The sequence below is a fragment of the Lepus europaeus genome, chromosome 3 (assembly GCF_033115175.1).
Source record: "Lepus europaeus isolate LE1 chromosome 3, mLepTim1.pri, whole genome shotgun sequence".
NCBI lineage: Eukaryota > Metazoa > Chordata > Mammalia > Lagomorpha > Leporidae > Lepus > Lepus europaeus.
Window position 1 is genome coordinate 28,432,376 of NC_084829.1, and position 9,068 is coordinate 28,441,443.

The following is a 9,068-nucleotide window of genomic DNA, read 5'->3' on the forward strand; positions in this document are numbered from 1 at the left end:
GCGACTGGCTGTAGAATTCTGATTGAATTCACAAGAAAATTGAAGTCACACTTATTTGGAGGGAGTGTACATTTGTCCTGGTTACAAATGGGTTACAATTCATTTTCCATAACACAAAAACTAACCTTGGTGGTGTTGATGCAGATATCTAAGCATAAAATGCCAATTTCTTCTGTTTTTATATCATAATGGATACTCTGTCTAAACTCATGTTTTTATTGCGTCAGAATATATAATGCAGGGAAGGAAGAAGGCAAAACAAACTCAGACCCAGAAAAAATGGAGGAAATTGCCAATCAAGAAACCAAACATGGGTGGGGGCACCCAAAACAATGAAAGAAAGCAAGAAGGGGAGCCAGCCAAAACCTGTGCCCTGATTGAAAGAGAAAATTCCTCCCAAGCTCTGAACTCCATTTCCCGCCTGAAAACAATAGGGAACATCATGAAATTCACTACAAAACATAACTAAGAATAATTTGAAAAGAAGCCACGAAATCAAAGAATCCTTAGCGATAATGGGCTTCATTTAACGGCAACTAAACCAGGTGATTCGGGTTTCTTGCACCAGGATAAATAAGAAAAATTTTAAAAGAAGCAAAGAAATCAGAGTCCTTGGCAATACTGGGCTTGATTTAGGCACAAATGAACCTGCTGCTTGTGGTTGGATCCACCCCACCCAGCCGACTGCATGTGGAATTCCAATTAATTTAAACACAACATCACAGTCACACTCATTTTGTATGGAATGAAAAACTGTCCCTTCTACATATGGGTTACATTTCATTTTCCAAAACAGAAAAATTCACCTTGATCATGTTGCCTGTAGATTTCTAGCAATAAAACTCCAATATGTTTTGTTTTTATATCATACTGGATACTCTGTCTACACTCTTCTTTCCATAGCATCAGAATTCAAAATGCAGAGAATGGAGAAGGGAAAAAACCCTCAGACCCTGAAAAATTTAGGAAATTGCCGATAAAGAAACCAAAAATCGACTGAGGCTCACAACACAATGAAAGAAAGCGAGAATGGGAGCAAGCCAAAACCTGTACTCTGATTGAAAAAGAACTTTCCTCCATGCCCTGAACTCCTTATTCCACCCCCCAGCAGAAGGTCACATCATAAAATTCATTACAACACTTGAGAAATAAGAAAAGTGTGAAAAAAAAAACAAAACATAGAAATCTAACATTCCATAACCATACTGGGCTTGATTTAGTCAAAGTAAACCGGATGTTTCTTGTTCGATCCACCCCTCCCAGGTAACTGGCTGTGGAATTCTGATTGAATTAACCAGAAAATCACAGTCACACTCCTTTGGGAGGAAATTAAACTGTGTCCTTTCTACAAAAGGGTTTCATTTCTTTTTCCAAAACAAAAAAACCTAATCTTGGTCATGTGGCTTGTAGATTTCTCAACATAACAAGCCAATTGTTTCTGTTTTTAAATAATGGATACTCCATCTAAACTAGTTTTTTGTGTTGTCAGAATACAAAATACAGGGAAGGAACAAGGCAAAACGAACTCAGATCCAGAAAAAATTGAGGAAATCCCATACCCTGAACTCCATATTCCCGCCTCTAAACAAAAGGTAACATCATCAAATTCATTACAAAACATGAGAGATAAGAAGCATATGAAAATAACAAAGATCAAAGATTGCTTAGTGATATTTAGCTTGATTTAGTCACAAGTAAACCAGATTATTTGGGTTTCATCCACCACACCTAGCTGACTGGTTGTGGAATTCTGATCGAATTAACAAGAAAATCACAGTCACACTCCGTTTGGAGGGAATAAACATCTGTCCCTTCTAAAATGGGTTACATTTCACATGCCCAAAAAACAAAACAAAACATTCACTTTGGTTGGGTTTCCTATAGATTTCTAGCATAAAATTCCATTCTGTTGTGTTTCTTATATCCTTATGGATGCTCTGTCTACACTCTTGTTTTTATGGCAAAGGAATACAAAATGTAGGGACAGAAGAAGGCAAAATAAACTCAGACCCAGAAAAAATTGAGGAAATTGCCAATCAAGAGACCAAACATGGGCTGAGGTACCCAACAATGACAGAAATCTAGAATTGGAGCAAGCTAAAATTTGTGACCTAATCAAAAAAGAATTTTCCTCCAAGACCTGAACTCCTTATTCCACCCTCCAGCAGAAGGTCACATCATAAAATTCATTACAACACTTGTTAAATAAGAAAAGTGTCAAAAAAAACAATACAAAGAAATCCAAGAGTCCTTAACCATATTGGGCTTGATTTAGTCAAAGTAAACTGGATGTTTCTTGTTGGATCCACCCCTCCCAGCTGACTGCCTGTGGAATTCTGATGGATTTGAACACAACATCACAGTCACACTCATTTTTTATGAAATGAAAATCTGTCCCTTCTACATATGGCTTACATTTCATTTTCCAAAACAGAAAAATTCATCTTGGTCATATTGCCTGTAGATTTGTAAGCATAAAACTCCAATTTGTTGTGTTTTTACATCAAACTGATTATTCTGTCTACACTCTTGTTTCCATTGCATCAGAATACAAAATGCAGGGAATGGAGAAGACAAAACGAACTCAGAGTCAAATATGTTTATGAAATTGTCAATAAAGAAACCAAGAATCGTCTGAGGCACCAAAACAATGAAAGAAAACTAGAATGGGAGCAAGCCAAAACCTATACCCTTATTGAAAAAGACCATACCTAAAGTATATTCCAGCCTGAAAAGAAAAGTTAACAGCATCCAATTCATTACACACCATGATAAATAAGACAAGTGTGAAAAAAAAAAAACCAAAGAAATCAAAGAGTCCTTAGTGATATTGCGCTTGATTTAGTTACAAATAAACCAGATGTTTCTGGTTTCATCCACCCCTCCCAGCCAACTGGAAGTGGAATTCTGATGAAATTAACGAGAAACTCCCAGGCACACTCATTGTTGAGGGAATTAAAACTGTGCCTTGTAAATAGGGGCTACATTTCATTTTCCAAAACACAGAAACTCATATTGGTCGTGTTGCCTGTAGATTTCTTAGCATAAAATCCCAATTTGTTCTGTTTTTTATATCACATTGGATACTCTGTCTAAACTGTTGCTTTTAAGCATCAGAATACATAATCCAGGGAAGGAAGAAGGTAAAAAAAACTCAGACCCAGAAAAAGTTTAGGAAATTGCTGATAAAGAAACCAACAATCGTCTGAGGCACCAAAACAAGGAAAGAAAGCTAGAAATGGAGCAAGCCAAAAGCTGTGCCCTGATTGAAAGTGACCATTCCTCCCATGTCCAGCACTCCATATTCCAGCCTCAAAACAAAAGATAACATCATCCAATTTATTAAAAACCATGATAACTAAAAAAATGTGAAAAAAACAAAGAAATCAAAGAGTGCTTAGTGATATGGGTTTTTTTTAATCACAATTAAACAGATGTTCCCTGTTTCATCCACCCCTCCTAGCCAACTGGGTGTTGTATTCTGATGGAATTACTAAGAAAATCATTGTCACACTCTTTTTGGAGGGTATTAAAATCTGTCCCTTATACAAATGCAATATATTTCGTTTTCCAAAACACAAAAACTCATCTTGGTCATGTTGCCTGTAGATTTCTAAGCATAAAATGCCATTTTTTTAATCTCATAATCGATACTCTGTCTAAACTGTTGCTTTTATTCATGAGAATATAAAATGCCGGGAAGGAAGAATGTAAAACAAACTTAGTCCTAGAAAAAATTAGGAAATTACTGTAAAAAAAACAAAAATCAGTTGAGGCAACCAAAAGAATGAAAAAAAAGCTAGAATTGGAACAAGCCAAAATCTGTGCCCTGATGGAAAAGACCATAGCTCCCGTGCCCGGCACTCCATATTAAAGCCTGAAAACAAAACGTAACATCATCCAATTCATTACAAACCATGATAAATAAGAAAAGTATGGAAAAAAAAACAAAGAAATCAAAGAGTGCTTAGTGATATTGGGTTTTTTTAATCACAAGTAAACCGGATGCTCCCTGTTTCATCCACCTGTCCCAGCCAATTGGCGTCGAAATCTGATGGATTTAACCAGAAAATCGCTGTCACACTGTTTTAGGAGGGTATTAAAATCTATCCTTTCTACAAATAGTTTACATTTCATTTTTTTTATTTTTTTATTTTTTGACAGGCAGAGTGGACAGTGAGAGAGAGACAGAGAGAAAGGTCTTCCTTTTTGCCGCTGGTTCACCCTCCAATGGCCACCGCGGTAGCGCGCTGCGGCCAGCGCAATGCGCTGATCCGATGGCAGGAGCCAGGTACTTATCCTGGTATCCCATGGGGTGCAGGGCCCAAGGACTTGGGCCATCCTCCACTGCACTCCCTGGCCACAGCAGAGAGCTGGCCTGGAAGAGGGGCAACCGGGACAGGATCGGTGCCCCGACTGGGACTAGAACCCGGTGTGCCGGCGCCGCAAGGCGGAGGATTAGCCTAGTGAGCCGCGGCGCCTGTATCCTGATTGAAAAGAACATTGCTCCCATTCCCTGAACTCCATATTCCAGCTTAAAAAGAAAAGGTAACATCATCCAATTCATTACACACCTAGATAAATAAGACAAGTGTGAATAAAACCAAAGGAATCAAATAATTGTTAGTCATATTGTTCTGGATTGAGTCACAAGAAAACTGGATGTTTCCGGTTTCTTCCAACCCTCCCAGCAGACTGGCTGTGGAATTCTGATGCAATTAACCAGAAAATCCCAGTCTCAAAGGAATTGGAGGGTATTAAACTCTGTCCTTTCTACAAATAGTTTTGAAATGCAGAAAAACGAAACCTGTATCCTGATTGAAAAGAGCATTGCTCCCGTGACCTTAACTCCATATTCCAGCCTCAAAAGAAAAGGTAACATCATCCAATTCATTGCACACCATGAAAAATAAGCAAGTGTGAAAAAAACCAAAGAAATCAAATAATCCTTAGCCATATTGTTCTGGATTGAGTCACAAGTAAACTGGATGTTTCCGGTTTCATCCAACCCTCCCAGCAGACTGGCTGTGGAATTCTGATGCAATTAACCAGAAAATCCCAGTCTCAAAGGTTTTGCAGGTATTCAAATCTGTCTCTTCTACAAATGGGTTAAAATTCATTTTGAAAAACACAAAACCTCATCTTGTCGTGTTGTCTGTAGATTTCTAAGCATAAAATACCATTTTGTTCTGTTTTTTTATATCACAATGGATACTCTGTCTAAACTGTTGCTTTTAAGCATCAAAATACATAATATAGGGAAGGAAGAAGGTAAAAAAACTCGGATCCAGAAAAAGTTTATGAAATTGCTGATAAAGAAACCAACAATTGGCTGAGGCACCAAAATAATGAAAGAAAACTAGAATTGGAGCAAGCCCAAAGCTGTGCCCTGATTGAAAGTGACCATTCCTCCCGTGTCCATATTCCAGCCTCAAAATGAAAAGTAACATCATCCAATTCATTACAAACCATGATAAATAAGAAAAGTGTGAAAAATAATCACAGTCCTTAGTTATATTGGGCTTCATTTATCCACTAGTAAACCGGATGTTTCCAGGTTCATCCACCCCTCCCAGCCAACTGGCAGTGGAATTCTGATGCAATTAACCAGAAACCCCTAAGCCAAACCTCCCATGCCCAGCACTCCATATTCCAACCTGAAAACAAATGGTAACATCGTCAAATTCATTACAAACCACGATAAATTAGAAAAGTATGAGAAAAAAAAAGAAATCAAAGAGTGCTTAGTGATATTGGGTTTTTTTAACCACAAGAAAAAGGGATTCTCCCTGTATCATTCACCCATCCCAGCCAACTGGCTGTGGAATTCCGATGGATTTAACCAGAAAATCGCTGTTACACTCTTTTAGGAGGGTATTAAAATCTGTCCTTTCTACAAATAGTTTACATTTCATTTTGAAAAACAGTAAAACAAAATCTGTACCCTGATGAAAAGAGCATTGCTCCTGTGCCCTGAACTCCATATTCCAGCATCAAAAGAAAAGGTAACATCGTCCAATTCATTACACACCATGATGAATAAGAAAAGTATGAAAAAGAACAAAGAAATTAAACAGTGCTTAGTGATATTGTGTTTTTTTTAATCACAAGTAAACCAGATGCTCCCCATTTCATCCACCCATCCAGCCCACTGGCTGTGGAATTCTGATGGATTTAACCAGAAAATCGCTGTCAAATTCTTTAAGGAGGGTACTAAAATCTGTCCTTCCTATAGTTTACATTTCATTTTGAAAACAGAAAACCAAAACCTGTACCCTGACTGAAAAGAGCATTGCTCCCATGACCTTAACTCCATATTCCAGCTTCAAATGAAAAGGTAACATCATCCAATTCATAACACACCTAGATAAATAAGAAAAGTGTGAAAAAAATGAACGAAATCAAATAATCCTTGGCCATATTGTTCTGGATTGAGTCACAAGTAAACCGGATGTTTCCGGTTTCATCCAACCCTCCCAGCAGACTGGCTGTGGAATTCTGATGCAATTAACCAGAAAATCCCAGTCTCAAAGGTTTTGGAGGGTAATCAAATCTGTCCCGTCTACAAAGCATTACATTTCATTTTCCAAAACACAAAACCCCCTCTTCGTCGTATTGTCTGTAGTTTTCTAAGCGTAAAATCCCAATTTGTTCTGTTTTTTATATCACATTGGATACTCTGTCTAAACTGTTGCTTTTAAGTATCAGAATACATAATCCAGGGAAGGAAGAAGGTAAAAAAACTCAGACCCAGAAAAAGTTTAGGAAATTGCTGATAAAGAAACCAACAATCGACTGAGGCACCAAAACAAGGAAAGAAAGCTAGAATTGGAGCAAGCCAAAAGCTGTTCCCTGATTGAAAGTGACCATTCCTCCCGTGTCCAGCACTCCATATTCCAGCCTCAAAACAAAAGGTAACATCATCCAATTCATTACACACCATGATAAATAAGAGAAGTGTGAAAGAAACCAAGGAAATCAAAGAGTGCTTACTGATATTGGGTTTTTTTAATCAAATTAAACATATGCTCCCTGTTTAATCGACCACTTCCAGCCAACTGTCTGTGGAATTCTGGTGGAATTACCAAGAAAATCCTTGTCACACTCTTTTTGGAGGGTATTAAAATCTGTCCCTTCTACAAATGGATTACATGTCGCTTTCAAAACACAAAAACTCATCTTGGTCATGTTGCCTGTAGATTTCTAAGCATAAAATGCTAATTTGTTGGCTTTTTTAATATCATAATGGATACTGTGTCTAAACTGTTGTTTTTATTCATCAGAATACAAAATGCAGGGAAGGAAGAAGGTAAAACAAACTTAGCCCAAGAAAAAATTAGGAAATTACTGTAAAAGAAACAAAATCAGTTGAGGCAACCGATAGAATGAAAGCTAGAATTGGAGCAAGCCAAAATCTGTGCCCTGATGGAAAAAGACCATACCTCCCGTGCCCTGAACTCCTTATTCCAGCCTGAAAACAAAAGGTAACATCGTCCAATTCATTGCGAACCATGATAAATAAGAAAAGTATGAAAAAAATGAAAGAAATCAAAGAGTGCTTACTGATATTGGGTTTTTTTAATCACAAGTAAACCGGATACTCCCCATTTCATCCACCCTTCCCAGCCAACTGGCTGTGGAATTCTGATGGATTTAACCAGAAAATCGCTGTCACACTCTTTTAGCAGGGTATTAAAATCTGTCCCTTCTACAAATGGATTACATTTCATTTTGAAAAGCAGAAAAACAAAACCTTTAGCCTGATTCAAAAGAGCATTGCTCCCGTGCCATGAACTCCATATTCCAGCCTCAAAAGTAAAGGTGACATCATCCAATTCATTACACACCATGATAAATAAGAAAAGTGTGAAAAAAAACAAAGAAATTGAATAATCCTTAGCCATATTGTTCTGGATTGAGTCACAAATAAAACGGATGTTTCCGGTTTCATCCAACCCTCCTAGCAGACTGGCTGTGGAATTCTGATGCAATGAACCAGAAAATCCCAGTCTCAAATGTTTGGGAGGGTATTCAAATCTGTCTCTTCTACAAATGGGTTACATTTCATTTTCAAAAACATAAAACCTCATCTTTGTCATGGTGTCTTTAGTTTTCTAAGCATAAAAGCCCAATTTGTTCTGTTTTTTATATCACATTAGATACTCTGTCTAAACTGTTGCTTTTAAGCATCAGAATACATAATCCAGGGGAGGATAAGGTAAAAAAACCTCAGACCCAGAAAAAGTTTAGGAATTTGCTGATAAAGAAACCAACAATCGTCTGAGGCACCAATACAAGGAAAGAAAGCTAGATTGGAGCAAGCCAAAAGCTGTGCCCAGATTGAAAGTGACCATACCTCCTGTGTCTGGCAAACCATATTCCAGCCTCAGAACAAAAGGTAACATCATCCAATTCATTACAAACCATGATAAATAAGAAAAGTGTTTAAAAATCCAAAAGAATCAAAGAATACTTAGCGATATTGGGCTTGATTTATTCACAAGTAAACCGGATGTTTCCGGGATCATTCACCCCTCTCAGCCAACTGGCTTTGGAATTCTGATGGAATCAACCAGATAATCGCAGTCACACAGGTTTTGGAGGCTATTAAAATCTATCCCTTCTACAAAGAGTTTACATTTCATTTTGAAAAATACGAAAATTCATCTTGGTCGTGTTGCCTGTAGATTTCTCAGCATAAAATCCCAATTTGTTGTGTAATTTCTATCATAATGGATACTCTGTCTATACTCCTGCTTTTTCTGCATTAGAATACAAAATGTACAGAAGGAAGTAAGCAAAAGAAAGTAGACTCAGGAAAAGTTTAGGGAACTGCCTATAAAGAAACCAAAAATCGGCTGAGGCACCAAAACAATGAAAGAAAGCTAGAATGGGATCAAGCCAAATCCTGTGCCCCGATGGAAAAAGACCATACCTCCCATGCTTGGCACTCCATATTCCAGCCTCAAAACAAAAGGTAACATCATCCAATTCATTACCAACCATGGTAAATAAGAAAAGTGTGAACAAATGCAAAGAAATCAAACAATCCTTAGCGATATTGGGCT